This window comes from Hermetia illucens, chromosome 5 (assembly GCF_905115235.1).
Source record: "Hermetia illucens chromosome 5, iHerIll2.2.curated.20191125, whole genome shotgun sequence".
In the NCBI taxonomy this organism is placed as follows: domain Eukaryota; kingdom Metazoa; phylum Arthropoda; class Insecta; order Diptera; family Stratiomyidae; genus Hermetia; species Hermetia illucens.
In genome coordinates, this window is record NC_051853.1 from 44,372,291 (window position 1) to 44,394,816 (window position 22,526).

Consider the following 22,526-nt stretch of genomic DNA (forward strand, 5'->3'; position numbering starts at 1 on the left):
TGTATGATCCCGGTTACGAATAATTAAACCAAATCTGACGAAAGAAAAAATGGAAGCGGTCCATACCAGAGACGCACAAAAGTCGCTTCGAAGTCGATGAGAAAGAGATTAAATGCATCCGAAGTTACTGGAATGCATTTCATACAGCAGATAGTAACAACAGTGAGATTAACTCTGAAAAAGACCAATGTTATCCATGCACTGATCCTGTAAATTCAGAAATGAGCCCAGCAAAAGTTCGAGGAATATAATTACAAACTGATATTATCCCTTATTGGACGCGGTTGTAATATGAAAGATTTGCAATGCTTTCGGATAGCCGCGAAAAAACCAAACCAAATGAAAATAGCATTGTTCGTCAACAATGGAATAGAGGAGGTTAAACAACCCTGCAAATGTACGGGCGAGAAGTTGAAATTAAAGTCGACCGTGTTAAACGCCATAATAGTAGCCAACTACAATGACATACTAATCAAAACCAAAGCCCCCATCCCGGCTTAGGAATAATTTACGGGGAGCTAGGGCTAGGGTAATGAAAAAACAAGAAGGTCTGGAATCTGGCAGACTAATGCTTTCTAAGATAAATTTTTATCCAAGTCGTATGGTCTCCCAGGTTTCGCCAGTGTATTCTAGACGGAAGTACTGGCGATATTGGAAGTTTGTTGATGGCTGGAGCGAGATTCGAGCCCCAAACGTAACATAGCCATTCTGACCAACAGCCAAGCGGCCATTAAGGCATTGTACTCAACGACGACATCTTCCAGGCTGGTGTCGCAGTGCAAAGACGCGCTGAACCGTCTGGGCGGCACGCTCAAGGTCACCCTCCTCTGGGTTCCCGGACATAGGAATAGAGGGGAATAAGCAGGCTGACGGCAGACTTGGCAGCCCTTTGACGAATACATTAAGCGTTTCGGTGGCGGCTGCCGGGGGCCGAGTCTACTCGCACTGCTTAGCAGCCGCGGGCCTAAGATGGCGAACGCTTAGTCGAATGCATTCAGGATTACGGCGGTCTGCACGGGGCACTGGCCCAAAGGGGACCATGCCGCTAGGCTCGGCATACCCTACAATTCGGGTTGCCGAAGAAAGGGAAACCCTCATGCACTTTCTTTCCAATTGCCCAGCTCTAGCTGGAGTCAGGCTATGAACCATTCTTTGGGGACCTCGGAGAGATTTCTAGCTGCAGGGTGAGAGAGCTGCTTTCTTTCGTGAATGCTACCAGCTGGCTCTGAAGATCCGAGCCGGCTAGACTCTGCCTCCCTGCTCCCATAACAGTAGTCACGGTCTTAGGAATTTGTGGCATCAAAACAGCGCACCAAAGCACTAATTGGGCTCTTTGGAGCGGCCACTGATATCTACCTACCTAGCTACAACCAACAATAGAATCTTTCGGGTGATAGTAAGAGTCACTTTCCATCAAGAAGAAACATTGACATGGAACAGCCTTAACTTGGCATTCGTGTTGGGGTAGCTGTTTTTCCTGATTTAATATAAATTAGCTGAAATGGATTTGGTATATCGAGTTGAAAGTCGCCATTGGCTGAAGTAATGCTACCGACTTTTAAATACTAGCCCTCTGGCCAACTTCAGTGGATCAGTGAAAAAGCATACCTTCTATTCTCTCAGTGAAAGACCCTACCCTAAAAGGAGTTTCCGGTACATATTCCTGCAAACAAAGATGCCAGAATCATTTGAGAGATGTCTTCTTTTGAACAAATTAACGCATCTGATCCCCATAAAAATTTAAAACTGACGTTGAGATCCCACCATCCATTTTTCAAATTACGTGATTGGGGAAAATTTTAGAATTAGGAGAGATTGTGGATGTTTCTGAAAGTCAATTATACTAAATTTAGATATCTCCTCAAAATTGTCCGAGAATATCTAAAGTAATTAATGTGACTCCAACGTCGGTTTTCTGCACCTTCTGGTATCACATGAACATTTTTTTCAATAAGCGTAAAACAAGGAATATGTACTCCAGAGCAGATCACGCTGTACCCCTAAAACAAAGATTGCATCCAATTTCATAATAACATTGAACTTGGTAGCTTTATTTCTACGAATCTTATCATTTCTTTCAGACGCAACCATTCCCTTACAAAAACTTTCGCAATTTTATAATTAACGATTGTGCGAAGAAAACGCCTAGGAAAATGCAAAGCAATTTTACGAAGTATTTCTGTTCGCGTGAGTTTGTAAAATAATTTTCTCAAGAGAAATTTATTGAAATTTCAGATTTATGAGTGCGGGACGCGTAGATATTTTCGCGGAGAATTCCGCTTTATTGAACTTGGCGTGATTATCAACGGCCTTGCGTATTATTCATGGATGATGCCGAGATCTGAGTCAATTTGGTCGTGACTTTGTTATTTGATGTAAGGATTTGTTATTCGAATAATGGTAATGTTGGAGATTTTTGCTTGTAGTAGTTGAGAAGGCATTATACGGGCGGAACTTCAGAGGTTTAAAATCTATCCTGGCCTTCACTAGAGAGTTTTCTCATGTGCGCATCAAGCCGAAAACAATAACGTAGCTAACAATTGAAATTTTACAGGTTTGAAGCCGTTACTGGTAGTTTCTGGGGTTATTCAAATTTTGAGACGTTAGATATAGATTCTTGATGTCGTCCGTCCTGTCGCTCTCTATGGTTCAGAGTGTTGGCTGACTATAAAAGACAATGAACGGTGCCTTGCGATTAGTGGCGTGACACATCCGAAATGAGGATATCTGCATCGATATGGAGTTGCATCGATCGTGAAAAAATGGCGAGAGAGGCGTCTTCGATGGTATAGTCACGTAATTCGCGCTTACAAGAATTTACTCGCCAAAACTGGTCTGAACATCGAGGTCGAAGGTCAGCGACCAAAACAATACACACAATGGTGTATCCACACGAAATCTAAGCTTAAAAGTACATCCCATGCCAATATTTACTCAAATAAAGTTGATAATAGCATATTACCGTATTTAAGAAATTTACCTAAAAACCCTCCTTAAGCTCATCTTAGAAGTACGGAATTTGGCACCATTATAAGTTATATTATAATACATAATTTTGGAAAAAATCCAAAAATTATGAAAAAAGTCGTAGAAGATCAAACTTGTGAATTTGAAGTGAAGTAAAGGAAAGTGTCCAAATTATTAAGATATTGATGAACCTGGTAAAGCGGAATTGGTGGAATATGCCTTTAGGCAAATATCATAAGAAAGTGCATAGCGCCACAATAGAGTTGAAACCTCCACCATGAGGTTACTTGTATCATCAAAATAATAAAATCCATGAACAATTATCTATAGAGTTTAACTAGAACGAAGCTGCGGTCACCCACCACTTTAACTAACGTGCCAAAATTTCCAGCTTAAAACTAACCTAGGAATGGAGAGGTCGTAACTGTTTTCAAAAACCTCTAAGCATCTAATAATGTCATTTGTAAGCGAAGAAATTTGAAAAGAAATTTCCAGCGGGACAGCAGATAATGAGGCTCCGCGCCTGAAAGGTGTGCTTAATAACGCGCTTACAGCCTCAATAGAAACTGGACAGGACGGGCCATAAGGGATCCCATACTATGAAAGCTATAAAAGCTGGTGCTGCTACCTATAGTTGGGATTCATATGCCTTCAAGACTCCAAAGGGAAAATATTGCAACGGAAAAAGTAAATTAGATTATCCAGGCTGTTAAGGGCCCGAAAGACCTTTAAAGTCTTCAATATGGTAATTGTAAAGGTAAAGTAGTCGTTGGCACCATATATGTAATTGTTTACTGGTTTACCGAAAAAGCAATTTGTAGCAAGGACAGTACCAGTATCAAATAATACATGGTAATCACTCTTCACAGCTTGGACGCATTCATGTTAAACTCTTATGATAACGCTGATAAGAGACCAAAGATTGACACTATGGAAGAAAACTCAGAAGTGGTGTCATCATACGTCACTACATCATCAACCTTTAGTCGTCAAACCACCAATGTGACTTTGGCAAATATTATGTCAGATATAGGAGGGCGAATTCAGGGTGATAGACTCCATCTTGATTTTTGTAGCTTCAGTTTGAGTAGCAGTGTATCTAATGAATCCGTTCATCGTGAGCTGAAAAAGCGGAGGTACAAAAGCGAAGATAGAATTCCAGTTGAAGTGAGCTTAAGAGAAAAAAAACTCATGATAAGGGGTCTGGGTATACTTACGGGGCCTGTCACGTACACCATTACAACAGCGGGTGAAGATTCTGTTTTTCACATGGCTTCCCGCTTGCGTTGTAACGGACCATTACATTGCACCCTCGGGGAAAAAAGGCCTCGCAAGTGTGGGGAGACGGGGGGGTGGAGAAGTGGCGATTTCTGTAAACCTTTCGACACAAAGATGTTGCAAAGGGAATTGGGACACTGCTAGAGCGGTTGCACCAATGAAAAGGTTAGAGCTGCTATACTATCCTTCGAACACTTCAAAGCACCTGGCATGGACGGTATCTACCCAGCGATGCGAAAAGAGGGTATAGAGCACTTAGAACAACTTCTAATAAATATTTTGCGAGGATGTCTTGTTCTGGGCTAAGTGTCTTCCTCTTGGCAGAAAATTAAGGTAGTTAAATCCAAAGAATTTTAGGCAAATCATTTTCGCTGAAATGTCCGGAGACACTGGTTGAGCAGTACATTCGTAAGAAGGCGCTCAGGTCTTATCCACTAAGTGAGAGACTGAGCCTGAGTTTGCTTTGAGTCCCCGGTGACGGTTTTGTGGACATTGTACGGCCATTTGGTCGTGCGCCTTTTCAAAAGTTCTGTAATGCCGCTAGAGAACATTTTGTTGATGAAATTAGTAATAATTAAGTGGATCTATGCGATGCTAACGCAGCGATTGGTGTACGCTGAAGTGAGGTTTAATTACTACCTAACAGCGAAAACGACGAAACGCTGCCACCAAGGACTCACTACTGTGGCGGTACATCGAAGGCTGCCGCTGCAGCAACGGTATCATCTCAGACTAGCTGTGATCAAAATTATCATGGCAACTATTCCAGTGGACTACATAGGATCGGCTGGGTGACGCCGGGGGGATGAAATCCCGAGAAGAAACCTGGTTTTATAATAGTGCATCAACTAATTGAGACTCACATAAATCGAATAAATAATTTTGAATTTTTGGGAAATTGAGGACAATGCTGATGACACTGGCCGATGCAGTCACGAAACTTACAATGGCGGTAGGTACTTTGAGCTCGGCGGGTAGTTCTTGATCGCAGTCGCGGCCGAGGTCTGCTTTCCGAAATGGGCGGTCGGGTAATTGTACACCGGGACCCTTATCGGTCTCGACGATTTACTGGTACTACCGCAAATTTGGAGCTCAAACGACTAAATGTACCACCGCATGCACTTTTAACTAGGCTCGTTCGGTGCCACGGCGATGGTTAGCCGAAGCGCAGTACCAGGTCCCCTTACAATATTCGACCCTCTAAGCATGCGGTGCTTTCTGGTCGACACGGGAGTGGAGGGGTGGATTATCCCCGTAACCCGTCCAAAGACGTTGATTTCGCAGAACTCGTGACTGGCTGTCACGAACTCCTTTATCATCCAGACTCACGACTACCGGCAAGTGGATGAGAGGCTCGGACTGCGCCGAACGTTTTCGTGGCGATTCCTTTTGGCGGATATTAGCACCCCCATTTTAGGCGCAGACTTCCTGTGTCACTATGGGCTGTAGGTAGACCTGCAGAACAAAGCATTAATAGACGCTTCCCCAACTCGCAACGACACTCTTTCCATTGTTTTCGAGGGCATTCCCGACCACCGCATTCGCGCACTACTCAGAAAATATCGCACCATCACTACTGAAAGTAATTTCCCCAAGCTGGTTAAGCACCATGTGCAGCACCACATCAACACTACCGGCTACCTGATCTTCTCAAACGTGCGCCCTCTATCACTCCAGATCAAACAAGATATTTGCAGATCTTACAATACCTGTTGGTCATCTGTGCTTCATTTGGTCTCTAAGCCAAATGGCGAATGGAGGCCCTGCGGAGGTTACAGGTGTCTGAACGCTCAGACAATTCCCGACCTTTACCCTGTTCCACTCATCAATGATTTTGCGCAATCAGTTACAAACTGCCATAGTTTCATGACCTTGGATCTAGCCAAGGCGTATCATCAAATCCCTGTCGCTCCTGACATACCGAAAACGCCTTTCGGACTGTTCGAGTTCACCAGGATGACTTGTGCAACGCTGCGCAGACATTCCAAAGATTCATCCACTCTGTCCTATGGAACTTAAACTTTTGTTTCGTATACATGGATGATATTGTGGTCGTTTCTTCTTCCGAATCTGAGCACTTGCATCTACTTGAGGCCAGACTCATTTCAAACTTCGAAAAATTTAAATTCCTACAGAAACAGGTAACATTTCTCCGTCACATGATTTTCCCTGATGGAATTCAAAAAGACCCAGACAAGGTTGAAGCCATTAAAAACTTTCCCCTGCCAACCACGAAGTATCAAATCTGCCAAAACTCGCTCAAGCCTATGACGATGACGGTGTGTAAAAATTCATAACCTACCGTTGACTCGGTTGACAGTTGGTACCTTAGGCACGCACTTGCAGTAAATTCAATTGATCTTTGCCTTCCACAGATAAGAAGAAAGAAATGAAATATCTGGGAGCTACTATAGACAAGAAGCTTCTTTGGAACAAACATGTAGAGATAATCTAGGTGCTGAATCCAGTTTTTGCCAGGCCTTCTGATTCTGGGAACCCCATACACTTGTTTTGATAGAAGGTGTTAAATTATCTTGAAACGAAAAGAAAATTAGGATGAACCAGAAGAATGCATGTCAGGATATACTGACGTCTTCTATGCCGATGGCTAAAAAACAGAACAAGGTTCTAGAGCAGGAGTCCACCTCTCGTAAAAACGATAAGTGGGCTTTTTCCTTGGGACAATATACAACGGTCCTTCAGGGTGAATTTTATGCGATCCTAAGGGCGGCAAACTGGAAGATTGACAAGTGGCTGAAGGGCAGGCACATCTGAATCTGTAGCGAAATCGAGCTGCATTGAAGGAGCCACCACCATCACCTCAAAAATTGTTCAAGAATGTAAAAACTGATTGAATCTGATCTGGGTACCAGGTCATTGTGATGCAGAGGAAAATGAAGTCTCGGATGCTTTAGCGAAAGAAGGTTCAATTCACCCCATGACGGGGCCAGAACTAGCGATTGGGGTTCAGTAACATTGGCTGCTAAATGCACCAAACTTTTCCTGTTAGCACTAAACAAAAATCCTGCAAAGTGTATTCTGTCGGAAAGAAGGAAGACTTGCAGGAATATTGTGGGCATTCTGACTGGTCATAATTCACTACCTGCGCAAATGTTCAGAATAGCAATTCCCAAAGATAATGCCTGCCCATTCTGTAGTGAGGAAGCGGGAGCCACGAAACATTTTGGACGCATCCGACGTCAGATTTACTGTACTGATGTGCTCCAACTGCAGCGGGTAGCATCACATCCGTTAAAGAAAATCCTGCAACACATAAACGAATCCGGGATATTTCATAAGACGGGGGAATCGATTTCAACGGGCCGCTGGGGTCTGAATGTTCAAAGGGTTCGCCTCTCCCCCACCTCATACATACCCACACAGTAGCACTATCAAGGAATTTGCTTTCGAAATAGATAGTATGCTAGAGGTTAAAGTCCAAAAATATTTACATTCTGTGAATAACGGGTTCTGCTGCTTTTAGTTGTTCCCCGAAACATATAGACAATGAAAATAAAATGAAATATAGAAAAAGGAAAGCACAGAAGAAGCAAACAATTGGATGATAATAACAAGAATAATTGTTGGTGCGACAAACCAATTACATCAGGGTCTTGGTGTCCGACATCAAGTCACGATACAAATCCCTTTCCCACCAGCCCGATTTGAACCGCGACCTTTCGCTACCACATCCTACCGCACTAACCACTGAGAGATCCGGATACTCCTGGGTTGAAATTTTTCCACTAAATGGAGATGTTTGACCAGAACCGCACAGTTAAGACCAGCTAGCTCCACGTTTTAGCAATATGGAAAGTGCCCAAATTTCCACCTTCAATTGCAAAGGATTGATACTCGCAAAAACGAAATAAAAACTTCTCAGAAAACTCAAAGACTTACGCCTTACGTGCTTACGTCGTTCAGAATATCAAACACTCTTGACATCCAATATCGCAGGAGCGAAACTTAGAATAAACCAAGACAAGTTCCACGAACGAAGGATAAGAAACTTATTCTATATTTAAGGATAATAGACGATGTGTAACGGCTACTTTTTGTTTATGTTAAACATGAACCAACGGGCTGAAATCTGGGATCATCGTTGGGATGATGTAGGTTCAAGCGAAGGATAGATCCCCTCGATCCTAACACGAGAAATTATTCTTAGACTTAGATCTACATATACACATGTTCATTATACAGGATAAACCGACTTCCGGATCTTTTTGAAAAAAAGTAAGTAAGAGTCCTGACATAGATCAGGCGACAGTGTCATGATAACTTTGACAATCCGAGTCAATTACTGCAATACTATTGCGTAAATGAGCAATAGTCAATTTTGATAGTGATCAAGCTGTTCGACGATTGCGCAACATAATTTATCACTTTTTGCGCTAGCCTGCAACACACTGAATTCACTTGCCGCATCTACATAGCAAAGCCAGTTGAAAACCGCAATAAGTAGAAATAGTTTCTACGGCATCATTATGTTATCTCTCCGTGCCCAATATGCATATAGCTTGCCCCTTCACAAGGACTACAAGGTAAACAAACTTAGACTGAACTTTACACTTCTCAGCAGCATTTCCTATCAATCACCCAATCTAATCTCCATTCGCGACATAACAACCGCCAGGCTAGACGGAGCTGACCACACACATTTCCTGTGATACCCCCGCTTGTCCGCTCACCCCACGTTGCAATATAAATAAATATAATTGGAAAGTATACGCCAGAATCCAGAAGAGTGTACGCACGTAATACGATGCATGCAAATGCATTTGGCAATAGTTCAAGCACGGAAGATATAGTATGTGAGCTTACGCACTGCTGGTTGTAGCTGAATCTAGCAGGACCACCTCCTCATTAGTAAGACATATTATTTTGTAAGTAGTTACCCTGTTCCACGAGAGCGTGTAAGGTCCCAGATGAGGCAGCTCCAAGCAAAGCACGCACTATCAGCTGATCTCGGAAAAGCTGAGGCACACGCAAATTTCCAACGTGATGTTTTCACACTCTACGATGAACTGGGAAAACACTAAACTGCGAGGTTTATTAGTTATGCACTCACGGCGGCAGTACACGCGAAGCAAACATAAAAACTATTTTAAATTACGTCCATTGCACCGAGGTTCCGCCCGACAAACATTTGTTCAATGTTCTAGCATTTCTTTTTTAAAAACAAAAAAAAACTACGAATTGCACTGAGAACTCTCTCCCGTCTTCTGATGCACTTTTCCAGGTACGCGGAGGGAGAGTTGAGGGATCAGTCGCAGAACGGACTCAGGATCGGAACGAAAGACCCTTCCTGTCGCCTAGAACGCAGTTCGATTATCAAATCTTGAAGGTCGTCTCGGGGCCACTTTTCCTTCCTCTAGATTCTGGGTGAAAGCTCCCTTCCTGGCGATGCGTCGGTCGCGAGCCAACGATTGCTGATAGACGATCGATGGCACTGCACGGATCGCAGCTGAATTGGTGTGGAGTGAAATTAATTTCTCCTTTCTTTTCTAGCTTGTATTTCCTTAGTTATGTAGCCGCGTATATCTTGAGCTTTTGCGCTACTTCCTTTTTGCTATTGCTCCACTTCTTCTGGTCGTCCGAAGCTTTCCCGACTACCCCAAACCTGCGTTCGTGCCGGTACGGTTAGCTGCGCGCAACGCGAACGTGGATTCTTTATTAGAACGCGAAAAGCTGCTAAAGCCAAAATTGTTATTATGCATGTGCACACGATCGTTACGTATGTGCGATGCATATGCCCGTGGCTCCTCACTAGACTATGCTGCAGCGCGGTGGAGTGCAGATCACCCACCGCAACCGATGCGATCGCAACGCCCCCGACAATCGCCCCCGACAATCGGGGCAGTGAATTACGAGCACTCCAAAGCACTTCCCTACCAGCACACAACAAGCGTGTGCATATGTGAAATGCAATCGCCGGGCGCATACCCACCCGTTCTAAGTGTGTGCATTCGAGAATGCACATCGGACGACCTTGACAATGAATTTTTTCGCGGTTGCCTGGGTTATGTGGTTCCGCAACGACAAACCGCACATTGATTGCATCCGAGCAGCTTCCACTCCACTGGGCCCTGATTGAGTCGTTGGCTCAGCTTGATGCGGACTTGCATTCGCGATGCACAACCGACTCAAATAAAACACCAAAACCCCGAATGCAACTTCATTTTCATTCAAGGGAAAATAAGATATCAAGAGTGGAGCCGAGAACGCCAGCAAAACAATCTGAAAAAGTTGAGTGCATTTTGCAATTGCATGAGCGTTACCAATAGTCGCAGTTATCAGACCTAAAATATCGCGAAAAAATCTTTTGTGCAAGTACACAGTTGATAAGGCTTGTGTTAGATAACGCACAACAAGGTGAATTTCTGCGTAAGACAATGTTGCTATGTAGGGACCACGCGAACTCTCGGGAAAATTGGAACGATGGAGTCCAACTTTCTGAAACTTCAGATGAGGAATTGCGGAAGTATTAGAAAAGCAAATGCAGAATTCACTTAATTTGATTGCGTCCAGCAAAATGTTAAACAAGCTGCACTCGAAAAGATATCAGTCATCTGCAAGAGGAAGTTAATTATATTCAAAGGCGCTGTTTGGATGGCGTACAACTGGAACAGAACAACTTCCCGGATTTTTGTGGCAACTTTGTATAGATAATTCGATCTAGGACGTTCGCTTAGCTATTAAAATGTTGGAACACTGCCGCTTGATGGCTATACTTTGGAATCTTGAGGTCATAGATAATAGCTGACTCCTTACTGGCATCCTATAGCCAAGGAAGAAAGGGGAAGGATGCAAAAAACCCCTTTGAAGCCAATGGTCGCAATTGTTAGAACCTGATTAAGTTGAAGTTGCTACAGTTCAAGTATGATGTAAAGTCAGCTATGATGCTTTACCGCGAGAGGAGCTTGACCTGCTTGGCATGAGTTTACTTGTATACATAAAACAAGAAAAAATCTTCCGACATCCAAATTTGTTTGCCTCAATTTACTAGAGAACTTTCTCCCTGCCTGGCGAACCGCCCTAACTGGGGAGAAACTGTCTACCACCATTTTGGTGTATGAGCTTGTCTTATTTAGTGCAAGGAACCCATTTTTTTTACGGATTGACTGATTGTTCCTGTCCGGAGCATATGACGAATCAACGAACGAAACCGCCAGTCATTATCTTTTTTTAAAGAAGGGGTAGTTTTCCGAAGAAAGAGAAGTGAGAGAAGAGATGAGTTATCTATTCCCGGGAAGAAGCCAGCATTCATCGGTTTTACTAAGGAAGGTATTTATTCAAAAGAACCTTTATAATGGGCCCAAAAGTAACAGATGCCCAAAATGACCACCTAGGTGAACTAAAGAAAAAAAAAACACAAAAAAAGTGACTAAAGTCTGCCAGCACCTAAGTGTAGCTTCACCGAAGTATTCTAGCAGCACGCGGATGCAAGCCACTGTGTTAGATAGGCTCGAGAATTTTGGCACTTCAATTCCTACACGTCATAATAAACCCTTATATGGCCTATGCACCTCCCAAAATTCTTCGTGCTTGACAGGATATTCGCCAAAAGGAAAGAACATTTCAAAGTCCGCAATCGCCCATGAGGTAGTGAGAGGCAGTGAGTTCTCTTTTAAAAAAGGACAGGAAACTAGCATACCGGTTTCGGTTAAGTCCATTTCAAAATTGAGAGTAGAGTTTAAAGCTTCTTTTTGCGAACGCAAGGAAGGTCGAGAGTCCGGCTTATAGTTCCTCGACGATTACCTACCTTGTCGTGGCGCGGAAGCTCAGGAAAGAAGATCCTTTAGGAAATGAGAGGTGACACCTAAAGCCAGGCGGCAATCAAAACCCCAAGCCAAGGTGTGTCTACCATGCCTACTGCTGAATGGTCACAGGGGTTAAAATGTGGCCGTAAACGGCGAACTCTGGGTACCAGGCAACCTCCAGTTTCAACTAGCCTTGTCTCGGCAAAAAGGGGTTCCGCCGAGGTAGACTTACTTTCCCCGATAAAACTGAGGATAAGGCAGCCAATTATGAGAAAACAAAAAACAAAAACCTATTAAAAAACCAAAATTAAATCTCGATCTTAACGATCCAAAACCGAATGAAGGGGCAACTCTAAGCTCATCGGTGGAGAACCTGAGTCTAGACTCAGATTTTCCACTTACTCAACTGGGAACTAATTTAATTGGGACACAGTCCTTAGCGGACGAGCCAAACCAGGCCTCTTCTGTCAGCACTCCTAGCCCCGGGCTTCAATCGGCACCACCTGCTTAGGCTAAAGTCTTTCTCATGGGTAAGCTGTTTCCGAGCAAACCGCATAAGGACAAACCACCTACGGGCAAACCGCCTTCGGGCAAATTACAATCCACGGGCTGTGCCAAAGTTGAGGGAAAACCGAAGCGGCAGCGGTCCTCGGACGATCCCAACTCTTCGACAGAAAAGGCAGCAAAGAGGGCTCCGCCGACAGCGGCTACGCCTTCATTTGCAGCCAAGGCTGTCGAAGCCAATGGATGACGACATTAATCCAACCGATTACGATACTGAGCAGTGCGAACAGCTTAGAAGGAAACACCTCATAGCTGTAAAGACTGCAGCCTCGCAACGCATTAAGCTCTGCTACGAGTCGGTAGTTGTATACCGTAAAATGTTACGACTAAACTTTATCGGTGCTGAGGTTCTTGAACAACTTGGTGTCCAGAATAACCTCCACACCTCCACCTGGATGCTAGGCCGATAGGCCGCGAACTTTTTTTACTATAAACGTTCTCGAACCCCATGTTAATAAGATTCGAGAACAACCGGGCTGTCGGCTTTATTACGGGCTAGGGACTGTCACGTTACAAGTGTCGGGGGGAAGTGCAACCCTCGGCGTCTTCATCTGAAGCGTAGATGAGGTACCATATTTCCCAAATAAATTTGCAGCATTGTACAGCCGTGACTGCACTTATTAGTTGTCGAATCAATAGCTCCAAGACATTTATATACCTCATACAAGAACCGTGGGTTGTTGGTGGGGTAGTCAGGACCTAAACTTCCAACATGCTGACCTGTTATATGCTAGAGGAAGTGGGCAACCCTGCTCCTGTATGTCTCAAAAGACTTCCAGGCTAATTTGGTTCACGACCAATGTCATGGCGGCACTACATCGGCTAAACTAACCATAAAAAGTCAACAGGGAGATAAAGAGATACTATGGTGCTCTGCATATTTCCCCGCAGAAGAAGTTCCCAGTGGAACATTCATCAGACCTATCCAACATGCTAAAAGTAAAGGTATGGGGGTAATAGCAGGATGTGATCTCAACGCTCACTACATATGCTGGGGAAGTTTCAACATCAATGCAAAAGGATCGAGACTACTAGAGTATCTGGTATGAACCAAATTGCAGATCCTTCATTTGAGTAATGAACCCACTTTCATCAAAGTGGTCAGGCAAGAGGTCATCGTTATCTCGCGGAAATTCATTTGGCACAAACAGTCAAGTATTGTGGAGTACATATCGACTCCAAGTTAACGTGGAATAATATCACAAATCCTGCAGATCGCTCTGGTGCTGTAGGACTGCGGTAGGTAACACCTGCGGACTTTCACCAAAACGGATATATTGGATGTATCCATCTATAATAAAACCCACTTTTATGTATGCATGTATCGTCTGGTGGTTGAGACAGAACTTTGCTAACAGCAGGAAGCTGCTAACGCAGATTCCGAGGCTCAATTGCCTAAGTATTACTAGAGCAATGAGCAGTGTCCGGATAGCTCAGTGGTTAGAGCACTAGGCTGTCATATGGAAGGTCGCGGTTCAAATCTCACTGGTGGCAGTGGAATTTGCATCGCGATTTGACGTCGGATACCAGTCGACTCAGCTGTGAATGAGTACCTGAGTCAAATCAGGGTAATAATCTCGGGCGAGAGCAATGCTGACCACATTGCCTCCTAGTGTACCGTTACGGTCTTGAATGAAGTGCTCTAACACACTTCAAGGCCCTGATCCAATATAGATTGTTGCGCCAACGATTATTATTATTATTAATGAATACTACGCCGACTGCGGCACTCGAAGCTATCCTAAGTCTACCCCCCATTTACTCGGAGGTAAAATAGAAAGCAGCCAACGACACATATAGAGCGGATACCATTGGAGCGGGGAAAGGCGGCTAATCATACGGTCATCCGCCTATCTGGAAATTCCTTGACAAATATCCGGTAGCTCTGATGCCGTCCTATCATATGGTTTCCAGACATACACTGTTGTAATAACCGAAAGAAGAATGGTCGATAAATGGCCATAAGTCTTTTCAGATTACAGATTTAATAGTCTTCGCCGATCCTCAGATCTCAGAAGAAGGCACCATGGTAAGGTGCACACTCTCTACCTCGGGAGAATATTTTCAGATTCGCTAAAGCCTGCGAACGCCGTAGGCGGAAAGCCTTTGAATAGGCGATTTACGGGGATAGTACAATGGGCCTAACAATCGCTTGAGTCCTCTGTGCTGCGTCTCCCCCAGTAAACAAAACCAAACTAAACTTCCCCCGAAGTGTCTGACGCCTAGCATTTACAATAAGAGAAACTGTTAATTACTATTTTTCGTAAAAACGAATGGTTGGTTAAAAAAACAGATTCGTACACGAAAAGCTTGGACTTGAATCACATTGAATGCGGACTGGGGCATTCTGCTCTTAGATAAGGCACCGTGTGATAAGTTACTTCTATACTGAGTGAAACCGTCAGTCATTAATTTGATTAAAAAAGCTGCTTGTCCATTCCAAAATTCATGTTTGCCAGGATATCCACTAGAAGACAAAGAACCTTCTAATGAGCTATTAACCGTTACAAAAATATGTTTTTTCCACTCGCCCTCGTCAAAAACAGACGACAAACAAACGAACGAACATACATACAGACGGACAGATAGACAGACACAATGTATGAGGGTTGTTGTCGTGGGATTCGCTGAGTGACTACTCCTATCATCCTGTCACACTGACCAATGGAAATTTCTACGAGTGTGACTCTATATTGTAAAATCTTGATGAAACTGAGAAACAGAAAACAGTTCTGGTTTGCATCCGTGAATATGTTATTCGGTCTCGACCATCATTGGAATACTTACTCAAAGCTGCGGTCAGCTCAACATTAGCGAATAAGCCACCAAATACAGGTGGTCCGGAACTCAGCTCAGTTTTTTATATGCGGACCACCGTGAACTTCAGTGTTCAAAATCATACACAACTTCCCCATATCCCCAGGACGGTGGACAGGCAGAGTGTAGATAAAAGTTGGAAGGTTTTAGCTGGTAGAAGTCGAAAATGCGCGTCCCCGATTATAGATATGCATCCATGATGGATTTCCCTCACAAAAAAATGGAATAATTACTGCAAGCCAAATTTCTAATTTTTTTCTACCACAAAACAATCCTTTTAAGAACTCTCAGGATATTCTTTTTTGGGTAGGCCAGGTGAATGCGTTTATGCACAAGCTATTGAACTCCCGCAATGGTACGTCGTCGGACCACTAACTAAATACCTCTCATCGTCAGAAAACTAGCTTGGAACGGTTTGTCAGAGTACTTTGGGCCAGCCGCTTTCCCACCTTCTGCGCTGAGGGAGAAGCTTTAGCTTTTGAGCACTCAGACCGTGGTGGCCCATTGTACTCCCACCTTAGAAGCCTACAAGCAATCACCTCAGAGTCTTCTCCCTCTCGCTTGTACTTGGCTTTACACTCCTTAGTAGAAGGACAACAGGAATTATTGCCACGGTCACCATCACGGCCGGTACAGAGGCAATGCGATAGGCAGATGGCTCTCGCAAAGCTCCCCGATATCCTTTAACTCACAAAAGAGTAAATAGGAGAAATCAGCAACGTGGTCTTTGCAATAAGTAGGAATGGAGGATACCCTCTAGAAGCTTCCAGTGAAACTACGAAAAAGTTTAAGCATGTAGCTAAGCATGTTATAGAAGAATTCCCCGGGAATGAAAATGCAACTCTGATCATTCTGATAAAGTAGTGTTGATGAAATTATGTGTTTGTTATTCTAAGTAGCTTTGTGAAGTCATAAGTAGACCGAGAGTGCGACGGGGGATTTATCCAACTCTCCGAAATTGGTTGAAGTTTTTGCGGCCGCGCAGACGCCTAAAAAATTATCTTGTCCTCAAAAGTGTGAGAAAACTGTGTTACACAAAGAGAACAAAGTCCTCAGGCTGATCAGGTAGGCTTACACAGTAAAACAAATATATTGACAGAAGTTTTCAGGATGGGAGAATTTAGGAATCAGCCTCTTCGCAAGCACATAAAAGCCACGTAGGCAAGGAGCACAAAAGTAATGTAGAAACCTGAGAAGTCTGAGTGAAATTATGCGATGTTTCCAACGATTAATTATTTGAAATAATAAAAACTTGTTGTTTCTTTTTCGTTGGTGTGAATGTTTATTCTTGCAAATACCGATATTTCGGGAACCACTTGTTCCTTTCATCAGTGCTAACAAGTTCTGCTAACAAGAACGGTATTTGCAAGAATAAACATTCACACCAACGAAAAAGAAACAACAAGTTTTTTTTATTTCAAACCTGAGAAGGTTTTGACGTGAAGCTACTCTGAAGGGGGGAACTGAATGAGTCTGTCTCGGGACAGCGGGGATGTGAACAGCCGAATTTAAAAATGCTTACAGGCAAACATTTTTTCCTAAAAACGATTGTGCCTTATAAAGAATACAGCTTCACAAACATACGCACCATCGCCAGCCATTTTTAGTTATGTGCTTTCTGACAGGGATCACCTCAATGATTGGATCCCAGCGAAATTGCACAGCACTCTCCAAGGTCGAAGCTGCATCAAAAGTTTCTGGTGGTTGTCTGGTAACCCATGTTCAACCTTAAGCATCAAATTTTTCGAAATTCAGGCGAAATCAGTATGGGGATACTGTCGGTAAATCGGGCAAATACAACATACGTATCTGACACTGGTTGACAGTAAAAGGTTGATACTGTTTCAGAACAACAATTGGTCCCGCAGTTTACAGAAGTTGAAAGCAAGTGGTCAGACCAGACACATCACATCATTCCTTGTGAACGGGACCCATATTCCAACCACACCGCCATAAAAGCATCCTTCTCCGTTTACTAGGAAATGTACGACTTCATTTGAACTTATTGACCAAAGCAAAGTCTTGTTAAAACCAGTCAATCCGTCAATCAGTGTTCGCTTGTTTGTTTTTGTTTTTCGAGAACGGGTAAAACTTTTTCACGAAAATTGGTGAGAGTAGCCCTTTCTATGTAACGAATATCACAATTTTGTGTTGAATGAGGAGGAGGCTGAATTTCCGAATTTCTTGGTCTTTTTTTATAAACGCCCAACCAGTGCTAGGCGTATCTTTTATATCGAAATTTCCGAAACTTTTAATAGCTTGCAAGAACTAACGCATTTTATTCTATAAAAAAGGTTCTTTGAATTTCAACCCTTTCTCCAGCGATGGGTTCCATTTTGCTTAACTTGGGCGAAGGGTGTTGACTGAAAGTGACTTCTTTCCTGTACAGATTTTAACTAATAGTGAGAAGGGCAAGAAAAGAAAATTCTCACTGAAGATAAATACAAGCAAAAGTGGTTACTGCGTTTCACAGGTCGCTGCGGTGTTTCAGAAGCTGGGTCAGGATCTCACCAAACATTTTAATCGATGTTCAAGTGCTGGTGAAGTGCTTCATTTTGGTTGAAGTGATAGGTCGCCGAAAAGACACCGATGGTGGAATTGATTTAATAATGATAATGAATAGGTCACACCATAACGGAAGGTGATGTTCTTATGCTCAATTGTTTCGTCCTTTACGATTTTATTCTGGCGAAATCAGCCTGGTAATCGATGTTTCATTTGATTGAACCAGTACCATCGATTATTCCCCTTTTCAAAGAATTACTTATCTTAGTTTACGTATATATGTATTTTTCTTGCTTAATTGAAAAATAAAATTGGAAACCTAGTCCTTCCCCATATTATCAAGATCCAGCCGGCGGAATATATTTTAGCAAACCAAGACTTGCAAAACAAAACCTGTCAGAAGAACGTATAAACTTACCATCTTCTTTTATTTGTATACTTTTTGAAAACAGTATCCGGAAAACTCACCTGGAAAAAACAGAAAATATCATCAGATAAACCCGCTTGCAATGTAAGAATAATATAAGCTACAGTAGTAAAGACTGTAAAATTTGCAAAAAATATGTTGCTAAGAGAATAAATATAGTGATATTTATTCTCAAAATTCAGGGAGGGTGAGGAAGATTTTACATATGACAGGATCAATGAAGGGAAAAGGCAGATAAAACAAAACAAGGTATTTTTACAAATATATATTTAGATTGAATTTCCACTCAAAACTCTGATATGGTGCGATACCTACCAAACTACAATATAGTGTATATTACCGCGAAACTTGACTCTAGGATAAACTTAAGGGTGGGTGGTTTTGAGAACGGCTCCGTGAAAGAAATTATTAGTTTCCAGTCCCTGTCTTCTTCCTCTTGTACCAAATTCAAAAGTAAAGCCAACTTTGAAAAATACTAATCGAGACCCTTTCATTTAATATTCCACATGACTATATTCGGTGAAAAAAAATTCTACATCCCCCTTTTGTATGTACGAGGATCACCCCCTTAAACTTAACGAAGAACGATGTTACTCATTGCATGTAAGGAGATTTTTGATTTCGACCTTTCTGCCAAATTTTGTACTAATCGGCATAACCGTTTCTGGAAAAATGGGCGTGACAGGCAAATACTAAACCGATTTTAATAAGACTTTGTTTTACGTATTCCTGTGGAGCTACTGAAAAATGTTAGGCTGCAGTGAAATGCCAGCAACTAATACAAATATTCAGAGTGCGTGGCGTTAGATATTAAGGCTGAAAAATGACAGGGCGTACCTGGCACCTCAAAGTCCGTATACCTTACACAAAAGAGTATTCCGAAGTAACTCAAGACATCCAGGACCTACACTAACTTTCGAGGTCCTTCCATTTCAACTTTAATCATGCATGTGCCACACTTAACCTATTTCCAAAAAAACCGTCAACTTCCCTTTATGGTAAATCAAAATAGCGATCAAATTTACGAGTGCAAACAAAAAACAATAGCCAGATAACTAGGATAATTTCGCTGTTATGGTTTTTCCATAAAATTGTTTTCAATCGGAGGAGTGAGATATATGTATATTTTTCCAGCATCTTGTTACTGCCTTATATTGTCTCCAAGGTAAGTCACACCTGGATCTAGAAGTCGCATTAATAGCGGTAGCCCTTCCCATAGATCCGACTGGGGAATTTAACTCTATCTCTAATATTCTTCTTCTAAGCCACCGCCAGGAAGAAATATCTGCAGATTCAAGTGTTTGAGGAGTAACACACGGTTTTCTTCTTGGGAGCTTTACCTAAAAAGACGGGTCCATAAACCAACAAAATGAAAATTTTGCCTAATCGGTTCTGTTGGTCATCAAGTGGATGCAGATCACCTGCTCTCCCAAATGGTTAAAAAAAATAGACCGATAAGTTACAGTTCCAAGCACTCAGATCTTTGCTACTATCCCTGGAGATCGCCTATTCATCTGCATCTCCCCGACGGCGTTCACAGGTTTTCGCTGCATATGGGCTACTAGGATTTCCATGTCCTACTCCTTAAGGGACAAGAAAAATGAGTCTAGACTCATACTCGTCACTTATTCAAGTGGGCACCAGCCCTATTCGAACCCAGTCCTTAACGGCGGGCCGAAACAGTCCTCTTATGAAGAGGCGAAAGTCTTACTTACGAGTAAGCATCTGTCTTCCGGCAGCAAACAGCCTTCGGGGAAAACAATTCCTACGGGCAAACTGTCACCAGACAACCACCTTTGGGCAAACCGTCTCCGGGCAAACCGCCTTCGGGCAAAACACAACCCCCGAGTTGTGGTAATGCTGAAGGGAGAGTATTGTCTGGGGCAGCTTCGGTTAAGGGGAAACCAAAGCGGCAAGGTCTTCTTACGATCCCAACTCCTGGAGTCTAGAATAACCTCAACGCCTCCACCTGGATGCTACTAGGTGCCAAGCAGAGGAAAAAGCCGGTAGGCTGGGAACTTTCCTTACTATCGGCGTTCCTAAACCGGATATATATACCTCATATAAGAACCATGAGTTGTTATTGGGAAAATTGGGGGCTTAAACTTCCGACATGCTGACTTGTTGTATGCTAATGGAAGTAATAGACCCCGCTCCTGCATGGTGGTTTCAAAAGACCTCCAAGCTATCTTGGTTAACGACCTAAATGATGGCGACACCACAACGATCAAATTGAAGTTCCCAGTGGAAAATTCATCAGAGCTATCCAATATGCCAAAAGTAAGCGCATGGGAATAATAGCAGGATGTGTTGTGCGCCCACCATACATGCTGGGGAAGTTCCAACATCAACGCGAGAGGATCGCAACTACTGGATTATCTGCTAGGAACCGAATTGCAGATCCTTAATTTGGGTAATGAATCCACTTTCTTCAACGTGATCAGGCAACGGATTATCAGCATCATGGAGGCATCCCCTGACATTGCGGCTCTCGTCGGAGAGTGGAGAGTATCAAACGATATCACGCCCTCGGATCATATTTGATGATTTCGTAATGGGTATGGATCCACCTCCACCCACTCCATTTCGGACTCCACGTAAGCCAGATCGGGCGAGGGACAAAAGAGAATTGAGCGCCCGAGTTACGATCCCTGAGCCACGCATCAAATCCTTTGCTGAAATTGAGAAAACAACCCAAATGATCACAACCAGCATGAGAGAAGCTTTCGAAGAGAGCTGTCCACTCATGATGCCAAAGAAGAGTAAAACACCATTGTGGAACTCGGATTTGGAGAAAAGAGGAGAACGACAAGAATGCTCCTCAACCGAGTCTGATTCAGCCGCTGGCGGGATTCGATACAAAGAGGTTGAAAAAGCTCTAAAGTCCAGCATAAGGTCGGCTAAACGACCATCATGGAGACACTTTTGCGAAGAGACCAACTGTCTTGAGGCAATCTCAAAGCTAAAGCGGATTCTTGTCAAAGAGCGTAGACAGTAGTTGAGCTATGCACATTGATAGAGTAGGAGATACACAGAAAGCGATGAGGAAACGGAAACCTTTTGCTTGGAGTACATTTCCCAGGTAGCATCCAAAATCTCATCTCGGGACCGCGCAAATACATACAGCCCTCAACCGGAAGATTGGATTCTGACATGCAAAGTATTGTCACGAGGACGAGTGAAACGAGCATTTAACTCGATCCATAGATACAAGTCTGTCTGATGTTGTAGGACTGCGATAAGTGAGACCTGAGGACTTTCACCAAAACGGATTCATTGGATATATACAACCATAATAAATCCCATTTTGATGTATACGTGCATCGTCTAGTGGCCGAGACAGAACTTTGTTAACAGCAGGAAGCTGCTGACGTAGATTCAGAGGCTTGGTCGCTTAAGTATTACTACAGCAATGAGTAGTACGCTGATCGTGGCACTCTAAGCTAATCTAAATTTACCCCCGATCCATTTCGAGCTAAAACGGAAAGCAGCTAACGGCGCATATAAGATTGATACGCGCGTAGAAAGGCTTCGAAAAGACATACTCCGTCGTAATCACTAAAAAAGAAGAATTGCCAATAAATGACCACGAATCTTTTGGGATTACAAATTTAATAATCTCACAGACGGGGCAGTCATGGAAAACGGGTCGGGCGCATGGGTGTTCTCGGGAAATCCGGTTATGGAACTGGCTCGACCTCTCCGAAAAATGACGATCATATTCCAGGCGATATATGCCATTTTATTGGCAGCAGAAGAATGTTTGCGGCAAAAAGGGGCGATCACATCATTCCAATCTGTTCCGACAGTCGGGAAGCATTATCAGCACTAAACAGCAACGACATATCAAGCCAATTGGTGTGGAGTTGTCATCAGGTGTTGCTGAAACTTGGTTGACTGAACGAAACATTCCTCATATGGGTGCCAAAGCACTCAAACATTGCTGGTAATGAGGAAGCTGGCAGACTAGCTCTCCAAGGTTCTGAATCCACAATGATGGAGCCAGAATCAGTTTTTGGAATCCGGCCATCTACTGTCAAGGCTACTTGGAAAGGGGAAGTGACAAGTTATATATGCAGCTGAATGGAGAAATTTGAACTTTTGCCGACAGGCGGAAATCTTTGTGAAGGAACCTGAGGCCGCTAGAGCGTCATTTGTTTTGTCACTTAGGAAGTGGGACATGAAAACCCATGTAGGGCTTTTAA

At 43.2% G+C, this 22,526-nt stretch overlaps 1 protein-coding gene across 11 annotated transcripts in view; it reads right to left on the reverse strand.

The window, feature by feature from the left end:
- The window catches only part of LOC119657894 (protein tramtrack, beta isoform), a 500,286-nt gene that overhangs the window by 293,210 nt on the left and 184,550 nt on the right, over positions 1-22,526 (reverse strand). For 2 of the 11 annotated variants that reach the window (XM_038065042.1, XM_038065044.1), the window contains exon 1: positions 9,144-10,071. The exons of 8 other annotated variants lie outside the window; for them this stretch is intronic. The gene's annotated coding sequence lies outside the window, so the exon portion shown is untranslated. Of the gene's footprint in view, positions 1-9,073; positions 9,122-9,143; positions 10,072-22,526 lie in introns of those variants that run through there. One more of the 11 variants, XM_038065043.1, reaches the window with a different exon arrangement.